This window comes from Selaginella moellendorffii, unplaced genomic scaffold (genome assembly GCF_000143415.4).
Source record: "Selaginella moellendorffii unplaced genomic scaffold, v1.0 SELMOscaffold_45, whole genome shotgun sequence".
NCBI classification, from domain to species: Eukaryota; Viridiplantae; Streptophyta; class Lycopodiopsida; order Selaginellales; family Selaginellaceae; genus Selaginella; species Selaginella moellendorffii.
In genome coordinates this window covers 19,509-30,682 of record NW_003314306.1, presented here as the reverse complement: position 1 = coordinate 30,682, position 11,174 = coordinate 19,509, and positions in this window count along the sequence as shown.

Below are 11,174 nucleotides of genomic sequence, written 5' to 3'. Positions count from 1 at the left end.
TATCTGCGTTTCTTGAATTTAAAAGTACAAAAGTATAACTAACTGAAAGAGCTCTCCTTTATTAGTAGTGTAATCTTATGATAAAAAATTAAGTATAAAGATTTTATGGCTTATTAAAAACATCCAATTTAAAATATTTTAAATTGAATTTGATTTTGAATTTATAATTTACACTATTGTTCTAATAGCTAATTCAATGATATAGTACAGATACAGTTACTATTATAGAGTTAATATATGGTTAGAGCAATATTTAATGTATATAATTTTCTTAATATTTTACCTGTATTAGTATTCTCACATTATTTTTAATGCTTTATGAATAATATAATAAGCTTTACCTAAGCTTATTATTTCCATAAAATCTGTTTTGTATAGTAATATAATCTTAGAAAATTTTAGTTCAAAATTAACTTTTAGAAATTGATTATTATAGTATATTCTATATAAATGGCCTGTTTAGATATCACTGAAACATATGCAACCCAACATTATGTATGATCAAAGCTTTAATTATTAATACAAGAAAATTAATCAACTTTATAATAGGAGTATATATTATATTTTTAAATGTAGCCTTGTGAGGTCCAAGTGTATAGCTACAATGCCATATACTAATGGGATTTTAGTAGCCGTTAGATTGGTTTCAATTTGGACTATTCGCTCCTGTATATAAACTAGAGTTTTTAGGTTAATTAATATGTACATTTTTGTATTCCATTTCTATATTCTATACATTCACATTAATGGAGATGAGGGGCAATTTTGATTGTTCCTAAAGAGTGTTGGGATTTTGATTTAGATTTAGCTTTTGCATTATTTAGATTTCTTTTTTCTTATATCTTTTCTTAATTTCTTCTCTTTTATTCTTTCCTTTTCATTCATTTTCATGGTAGAGTAGTAACTTCTTCCTCTGATTCTAGAGCAATAATTGGTGCAATTACTCAATGTTATATCCTTGTAGTTGAATAATCAAACTCAGTTGATAGTAATATTTATAGTGTGTAATATAATTCCTCTTACTCTTGCTGCCAATCCTTGAGTTCAGCTAAAGTTCTTATCCTGGAGATGATGTATATTATTCATTTGATCAATTCATAGTGATTGCTATATATAAAAACTTTGGAAGACTTCTATAGTAGAACTATTGCTAAAAGTACTATAGTCCTAAATTAAGTGATTTAATAGAATAAAATATAAATATTTATAAATTAAAATTTTAAAGATAATTAGTAAAATTAATTCAAAATAACTAAGATTTCATTTAATACAGTCTATGTGGATTATTTGTAAAATTTATATAACTCCTGAAAAGTTTTGCTATTGTAAACTTAATAATATAAATTTAATATAAGTAAGAATAAATATTATTAAAAATATTAGATACAAAGCATTTTTTGGAAATATGAATATATTTAGGAAACTGCCTGAACTAAGAAAAAGTTTAAATGGAATTTCTAATATTAATTAGATGTTGTATGTAAATTATGTTTTTACATAGTATAAATCTATATTAATATTTTATAAAAAAACAAGAGAATAATTATTATTAGTTATTACTAATTTATGTATTAGAAATATTTTAATTAATTATGCATTTAATTAGAATATAGAATAATAAAAGCTTAAGATAATTAATATATTACTACCCAATCCAATATTAAAAATAATTATTAAAAATGTTTTATAAATATAAATTTATACCTATTATTTCTTTTCCATAGAATTAGTGCTTATAAACTGTATTGTAGTTAGGAAAATATTTTTAAATATTACTGCTTAATAACATATTTTATATATTTGTTTAATAAAGAGGTATATTGTAAATAACTAAGACTGTGAATGCATGGAATATGGAAATGGAATATAGAAATATACATATTAATTAGCCCAAAAACACTAATTTATATATAAAAGCAAGTGGTCCAAATTAAAACCAATCTAACGCCTACTAAAATCCCACTACCCTAATATTAATATATGGCATTGTAACCATACACTTAGACCTCATATCATCCCCTCCTCTCAGAATGATGAAAAACCATTAAAGTTCTTTTATAAATGGGCTAGGATTTGCAAAAGGAGGCATTGGTGGATCTTTAGGTGGTGCCAATTGTTCATAATCCCTTTGTACAAAGTGTTTCAACCACTGTATATGCACAATTTTTTGAGGATCAGCGTACTAGATGTCATATTAAACCTTATAAACCTATGGTTCAATTTGCCGTAACACTTGATATAGATTTTCCTATTGAGCAAGGAGCCCTTTAGATAACCTACATCCCATAAGATAGGGAAAATGGACTAATACCAAATCATCCACTTTGTACTCTGTATGTGGACAATGATGGGAGTTATAACGCCGTTATTGTCCCACTTGTATGCGGCTTAGGTGTTTGGCAGACTCTATTCAAACAAATGCCAAAATGCTTATCAAATATTGATCCTACAACCTAGCATTGGCAGCCCGTAGCAATCGCAAAAGTAACTCCATTAATAGAATTAGATCATGACCATATAAAACTTTATATAGTGAAGCACTAATAGAACTCTGCACCCTTATAGCATACGCATACAGAAGAGATGGCAAATAACCATCCCAATCTAAATGTTAAAAATTCACGTACTTTGCAATCATCCCTTTGAAGTTCCAAGCAAGCTAAATTGTCTGATTATGGATGATAAACACTTGTAAAAGTGTGGCATATCCCCAATTGAGATATCAAAACATGAAATGCCTTAGCCATAAATGTGGGACCATTATTTGAAAGAATCTGCTCTAGATAAGAATGTTGGAACATCAATTGATTGAGGAGGAAGTATCTAATAATAGTTATAGACACATTAACAAGAGCACCGACTTCCATCTAGCGAGTCAGGTAGTTAGAAGCAATATTGACATACTCATTGCTTAGTTGATCCCATCAAATCTGTAGTGCACATGAATTTGGAGCCAAACTCCAACCCGTTACGCTATGAAATGAGGGTCTAGTACAATCCCACGAGCATCAGCTCCCCGTATCCAGCACCTGCATGCAAAATGGTGTTAGACGGAGTCTGGCACAATTTTGGCATACCAATGGCCTAATGCGAAGAGGAGGGTACCCCACCAACTAGAGTAGCATGGAGTTTGGGCTTAAATCCAAACTAGACACAGAACAAGGAGCAACACAACCCAACAGGAGCTAAACTAATGTCTCAGGTGGTCAGATATGCATTCCAACCACTATCCCTACTATATATTTGAAACCCCATAACCCCCCCTGAGGAATACACGCTTTAGGCTTTCACCCCAATGCAAAAGTTAGATCTAAACTTAAATCCCAAATCCTAATACTTTTTATAGACAATCAAAATTGCCTCTTATCTCCACCAATATAAGTGCATGGAATATGAAAAGAGAATACAAAAAATATACATATCAATTAGCCCAAAAACTAGTTTATATATAGGAGTGAGTGGTTTAGATTGAAATCAATCTGATAGCTACCAAAATCCCACTATGCTAATATTAATATACAGCATTGAAGCTGTACCCTTGAACCTCACAAAGCCTACAAATACATATTAGGTAATACACTAATTATAGTACTGTATCATATAAACTATCCAATTGGGTTTGAATCTATATAATTAAAAGTTTATATCTATTCCCATATCTTAAACACTTACATTGGTAGAATTATAGGGCATTGCAAATTGTTTCTGAAGGATAAATTTTTTATAATGATTTTCTTAGTCTTAAAGATTGTGTTTTTGTTTTTAGTCCATTATTCTTCTTTTCATCTTTATTTTTGTTGTAGCTTTTCACCAAATATAAGATTGTAACTATGAAAAATATTTTTCTTCATTGCATTCTCTTTTTTTTATGCCATATTGTTATTAATAGAGGAATGTATCTCTTAAGGCTACAAATGTTACTTTGTTGTCCTCATTCTGTAATGTCATAAACTTTTATAATTTTTTTCAGACTCTTTGAAATAGAAGTTCCAATGGACAAGGATGACTCAAGGATTTAAATAATACTAACATGATCAACACTAAAAACTGAATCAAATATGTGATACAATAGTAAAAATTATATGTTTAGCTGTGACAATGTTGTGTATGTAGAATTGGAGGAAAGTTACGTTACCTTCTTTCTTCATGGTAAATCCTTAGTGCATTATTTCTTGTTCTTAGTGTTTTGATATTTCCTAGTGATTGTTATTGTGATATTAATTGGAAAGTTATAGATGATATAATTTTATTTCTAAAGGATTTTGAGGATTGAGTTTTTGGGAAGATGATGCTTATGAGTTTAAATGGGTTTTTAATGAAAAATTTATAAAGTATCTTTAGAAAAAAGTTAGAGATTTCATATAGTAGGCATTAATTCTTCAATTTACTATATAATTTTTTCTTGTTGCCTTTTTTTCTTTCTCAACATTTTCTTTTTCTCAGCCTTCACCAACTTTTTCTTCTAATATATTGATCATTTATGATTTTTTATTTTATTTTAGTGGCGAGTTAAATATTTTCTATTCTTTTCATATTAATCTAAACGTTGAATGTGTGTATAAAGTTAAGAATCTTGTTTTTATTTCATTAATGGAGTCTTTTTTCTGTTCTTAAGGTTGCTAAAATTTTAGGTTAAGTGTTTTTTCTTTGATATAAATGTGATTGAAAGTCTTTGTTTTAAGGAATTTTTCTACTCTCATAATAGAATACACTTTTCTATTGATTTTTTCTTGAGAAATTTTTCTATTTTTTTAAAAAATATAGACTATTCTAATAATTTCTTATCTCAAATGCTGACTTATATGTAAAGAAGGGTAAGTGGTATAAAGTTTTTTATTTATGTTTTAGTAGCTAAAGTACCTTTTTACTTATATGGAGTTTATTCCACTTTTTCTTCTTCTATAATATTTCTTTCTTAATTTTTGGTTTGCTTAAGCAAATCTATAGGAGGACTGGGATGGTAGTGAATATACCTAGAATATTCTTGGATATTCTAGAATATTCTACCATCTAACGGTTGGTATTCATTTAGATTAATCTGGTATTTATAATTTATAAACATGTTTATAATTTATAAACTTTCCTAAACCCTTTTTAGTATATTCTTTTTTATTCTATTATCTAATGGTTGATATGCAATAAGATTAATCTTGTGTTTATAAATTACAAACATGCTTATAATTATAAACTTTATTTGATCAATTAGATTAATAAGTAATAATAAAACTACCATTAAGCAAACCAAACGTTGCTACATGCAATGCATAGCAATTTATTATTACTTTCTTTGACTTTTTTTTCTTCAGAAAAGTGCCCCTGATGATGGAATGAAGATATAATAATGGAGCAATGACATGATATGAATTGTTGAGTGAAGGTGAGTGTAGCAAGAACATTTGGCCCCGATGCCCTTGAGATTGAAGAGTGTCAATCTGCTTTGCTATATCCTTCAAACTACTTGCATAATCTTGAATGGACTCGTCCTTCTTCTTGCAAAGTGGACAGCAGGTGTTTCTCAAGGGCATTCCAACAGCGTTTCAACTTGCTGCCACTGGATATGTGGCCACCAAAACCTTTGATGAGGTCGTTAACGAGATGTTAACACTGGAAACCTTGCTAGGAGGATCTCAGTTTCTCGAAGAAATCCCTCGCGATTTGGCTATGTTTGCTGGTTCTAAGGCCAAAGTCTCGATCTGGGACAGGCTAGGGCCACGCCAGGAGGATGCTGCCAAAGAACGCAAACAAGAAGGTCAAAACGAGCGAAAGAGAAAGAAGAAGCGCAAAACTAACGGTCTCTATAATATCTGTAAAAAGCCAGGACACTTCGCCCGGGACTGTACAGATGAAGCGGCCAAGATCCAGAAGGAAATCAGGAAGGGGAAGAAAGTCGCCAATTACGCACGAGCAGAGCAAGATGCTGTCACTGATGGTTGCTTGTTCATGGCTCAAGCTGTAGCAGAGTCAAATTCCCTTGCCAAGAACAGAGGTGATCTGGATTGACAGTGGAGCCAATCAGCATATGACCCAAAGCCTTTTCTCGCATTTAGAAGACGTTCCAGACGGGAAGCGAATTTACCTCGGTGATGACTACTCGGTACAATCAAGGTTCGATTTGCCACAGGACAGGTTGTAGCAGTCAGTGGCACAGATCGTGATTGCGAACTTCTCTTTTCCAAGACACAGTGCGCTATAATGCGAGGCGAGGCGTTATGCTGGCCTTTACCGGCTGAATGCAGAGGTGGAGTATCCAGTCAAGCCTAGCGAGCAGCTTCTTTTTGCAGGTCCTCAGCATGCGGTTGACCTCCAGACATGGCATCGCCGGCTTGGTCACACGAATTACCGGGATATTAAACAACTCGCGAGTTCAGGCATGGTTGAAGGTCTTCACATCACTTCTCAGAAGCTGAGGTTTTGTTAGCCGTGCATTCTTGCGAAGCAGCACAGATTTCCTTTCAAGGCTGGTGCTGCTACAAGAGCTACCGAGATTTTAGAGCTAGTCCACTCTGATGTGTGTACGATGCTGAGAGCGCAATGTCGTGCCATAGCTAACATCTACGTGCCAACCATTATCAAGAACTTGGAGATGCCAGCTATCGCTCCCCAGTGCCCAAGAGCGCTCTAACATTTGAGCTGCATACCCATTTACATGTGATCTGTAGTTATAGGCTGAGAACGTGGGATTTCTTTCAAATGTGGGATGGATCAATCTAGAGCTTTCTCGTCTCATCTCATGATCTTGTACGTGGTGTAATGCCTCTACGCCATGCTTACCAATCGAGTTTGTTGATTCCAGCGAAAGATGTCGACGAGCTTTTCTGCCAGCCATTTCCTGGGAGTTCATGGTTTGCAATTTGTCTAGAGACAAGTTTAAGCTCAAGTTTGGAATCGACTCCTCTTTGCTTTTGTGTTATTTCCTACCGTGAATCGGAAAGTAGAGACGTACGAGTTAATATCTGTCAGCATAGAGAGCACGACTCCGTCCAAAGACACTTGAACATAAACTTAGTATGGTTAAGCCTTGAGCCTTAAAGCAGTTAAGGGAAAATAGAAATACCTTGTGGAAGTTACGAATGTGGAGAGCTTTAGTGCTCTCAAACACTGAAGTAAATGGTCTATTAAAGAGGTATTACCTTTGGTTAAGCTGCCCTAGCATTGCCACCACTCAGGGCTGCACCTGCATTAACTCTAGTCCATCAACATCAACGAGAGGCAATGCTAGATCAAACACCTGGCAGAGATCCTCTCTTCCTTCATCTAGAATCCACTCATGTGGAGTTTGGCTCTTTACTCGGAGACGCTCGTTGCTTCCACACCTGTTAAGAGTTCCCACCACTCCATAGCTGTAGACATTGTTTTGGTCTTGGGCAAACTTGGAATGGATGTGAACGACACTGGCATTGGCATTGGCACTGCACATGGGAGGTGCAACAGACTAGAGACTCCAGGAAAATTTTCGACAGATCGCGTTGAAAGACGTAGCAACGTGGACAGTGGATTGCACAGCACTCTCGGAGATGCATAGATCGTGTTTGAGAGCTTCAGCTCAACGCAAGAAACAACCGACAAACCTAATACAAAATATCAACCAGCCCAACAGATACATGTATGATGCATTCACATTTGCCAGCAACTTAAACTTTGTTTGAAATTTAGAAGAGATCCACAGGCACGTCCTGGGCAGCTCGGTAAACAGCCACCATTGCTTATCACGTTCCTGTGCTTCATGCCACCGAAGGTCTTCCATGCCATCAACCTGCGACAACATGTGCGTGGAAGAAGTTGATACGAATATGTTGGCATAGCATATTCTCCAGAGGCACGGTAGGCAGTTAAGGGATACCAGAGAGAAGGGGGTATGTTTTCCTTTGTAGCCTCTTGTGATGAACGAGACACTGTTCATCTTTATCATGGTATCGGAGCACTAGTTTTTCTGAGATGGCTTCAGACAAAGATGGCAGAGATTTCCATGGATGGCGAACTCAGATGCAGTTTTTCTTCATGGAGAAGAACCTTTGGGATATAGTCTCTGGGACAGAGGCATGTCCAGCAGCGACAGAGGTTGCAACCGAGAAAGAGTGGAACAGACAAAACATTCAAGCTCTTGGAATCCTTGGACACGCAGTGGGGAAGATTTATTGGTGTCACCTTGACACATCCCTGACAGCTAACGAGAATTGGGAAGCACTAAAGACAGTGCTTGGCAGAACCAACAAGACCAATCTAATTGAAGTGAAAACCAAGTTCAGCAGCATGGTCAAAAACTTCTGCCATCAAAAAACTTCCAAAACGTCTTTGTCTGAAGGCATCCCAGAAAAACTAGTGCTCCAATACCATCATAAGGATGAACAGGGTCTCGTTCATCACAAGAGGCTACAAAGGAAAACACACCCCCTTCTCTCTGGTATCCCCTAACTGCCTACCGTTATGCTATGCCAACATATTCATATCGTATTCGTAGCTACTGCTGGAGTCTTCTTCCTTGTCACTGTCGAGAACCATAAACCGTTGACGGTTGACTGGAGGATCAAGAGCGCAAGCTTGTATGGAAAGGGTATTGATCTGGGGAAACCACAGATCACGGAAGATTTCTGGTTGCATACGTCCGTGTTTCATTGAAGATCACATCACGACTGTGGAAGATCTTCTATGAGGACAACTGAAGAGCTTGTAAGCCTTCATGTGATCACTGTAGCCGACTAGAACTGCCTTCACACTGCAATCTTCAAGCTTGGTGCAATGCTTCCTTGGCACAAATGTATACGCTATGCATCCAAAAATTCTGCCATACCAACGCTCAAATGGTGTCTCGTCGCTCACTGCTGATGTGATCTGACGGTTTTGCAGATAAGCTGCAACAGCAATGGCTTCACACCAAAAGGACTTGGGCAAACCAGAATCTCGTAATAAGGAGCGAGCTGCCTCGAGCGTTCGGTTGGCTTGCTCAGCTGTGCCATTTTGTTGCTGTGTATCTGGAACTGAATACTGCCTCTCAATCCCAGCTTCGTCACAATATTTGATAAACTCTTTAGAGACATATTCTCCACCACCATCACTTCGAAATTTCCTGAGTTTCTTGCCAGTCTGCAACTCTGCTCGAGTTCTAAAAAGCTGGAACTCGTTGAGCACCTCAGATTTGCGAGCTAGAAACTTCACTGCGATCATCCTGGAATAGTCGTCTACAAAGGTCACAAAATAGAGCTTCTTCTCTTGAGGAAGTACTGGATTGATCCTACAATGATCGCCCAAGCTGGACATTGTTATTTGGCTGCCGCAGGGGAGCGCATCTGCCCATGCTCACGGCCTAGCTCAAGAATAGGAGCATGGGCTTTCCTCGTGATATTGGTTATGCCACTTGCAGCCCTCCACAAAACTAATTGCTGCCTATCTTCAAGCTCTCACTGGGCTTAGCTACAGCAGGAGCCTGGCAATCCTGATGGGAGCCAAAAAAAGAGCTTTCCCGCTTGTTCCATCATAGCAGCCTCCTTGCAGTGATGGGCTGCTTGTGGAGGTTCCCCTGGCAGGCCCCGAGGATCGTGATGCATTCGAAATTTAAATGTTAAGAAAATAAATAATAACCATAAAACATTAAGGTTACCTTGAGTGTTTTACACTAGAAAAAAAGTTTAGCACGTGAGGAGCTGGTATGCTTATACTTTTACATGGTTTGCTTCTTCGAAAAGAGCCAGAGTTAGTTGTGAAACCATTTTGAGCTTGAGTTTACCTCCTTTGTAACCCTGTGACAAAACGAGTGTTGAACATTGCTTTTTTGATTCGTGTGTAAAACGATAAAGAGAATCTGTCTCGCTGGCGAATAGTTTCCACAAACGTTTTGAAGAGCCTGCATCATTGAACGAGGAGTTTTCCAAGAATCTTCAAGAATTTTACGCCTACTCTCAGCAGACTAATGACCGTTAACCACAACAAGAATGCCCCCAGCACAGAACAACCCTGATTAGAAGTCAGGTGCCTTTTAGGCCACGAGAGCGCCATAGAGGTAAGCACTTAAACAAAGAGGAAAGAAAAATTCTTCCTGTGATGAGACAGTTTCTCTCGATTGAATTTAATTATCGCCACGCTCCATCCCAACGATGTCATGTTTGAAAGAAATCCCACCTTTGGCAGAATGTTTTCGAAGTTTTTGTTGTGGTAAGTATTGATCAATATAAATGGGGATGTAGCTCAGATGGTAGAGCGCTTGCGAGAGGCACCGTGATCGATCCCCGGCATCTCCAAGTTCTTGGTAATGTTTGAAATGTTTTTGGCGCATAGATGTTATCTAGGATTCATAATGGGGAACGGTTTGATCCTCTCAGTCACGAGATCCCAATGGAAGAGATTGTTGAGAGTATGATTCTGAAAATGAGATTGAGGTTTGTATTCTCTCCATTTTTCAATCTTAATTTAGTTTCAGAACCAGCGAAGCCAGACTTCCACATCCGTTTGGGAGCATCTCCTGGAACAATATCAAGCCGCCACAAATTCTTCGGCTACGTAGAGTGCTGTAATCATCACTATCGAAGTTGCTGTGTCTTGGTAAAACTATGCATATAGATCGAGTTGTAACAAAAAGATTCTATGGTGCCATTGTATGTTCTCTAAACTTAGCCGTGAAAAAATCTACCTCGAGTGAGATCTCTGCTGCTCGAGCACAAGACCGTAGAAAACGTTACACAATCCGGTCCAATGTCATCCCTCCCGGATCTCCCGCGTGAGGCAGCATTCCAAAGAATGCGATCAGCCTATGAGACTCTAAAATAACCCTCCTTGCCACTAATCTCACGCTTTTCCCAGCAAGCATGTCATGAAAGTTACTTGTTTGGACCATCAAGCTTAGATCTTGGCCAGCAACATTTTGCTAAATCTCTTGCTTTGATCACTTTCTTGGAGAGAAGTAGGTGAATGGTTGAAAGATGAGGTATTATATTTGACAAGAATTATGAATGAATTGATTTTAATTGAATTCCCCAAGTAACATCTGGGCAACTCTGGATGTTATGTTGAACGCTGATAGCGTCCTTTAGAGATGCACACTCACATCCATACATGACTCTTGCAAGGAAGCAAGGCTCAATTGACACCATCCTCGAGCAATTCCCCTTGCTATCCAAGATCCAGGGTTTTATTCTTGCTAGGCTGTGGCCAACATATCCAAAAGTAGAACCAGGGCTTGTTAT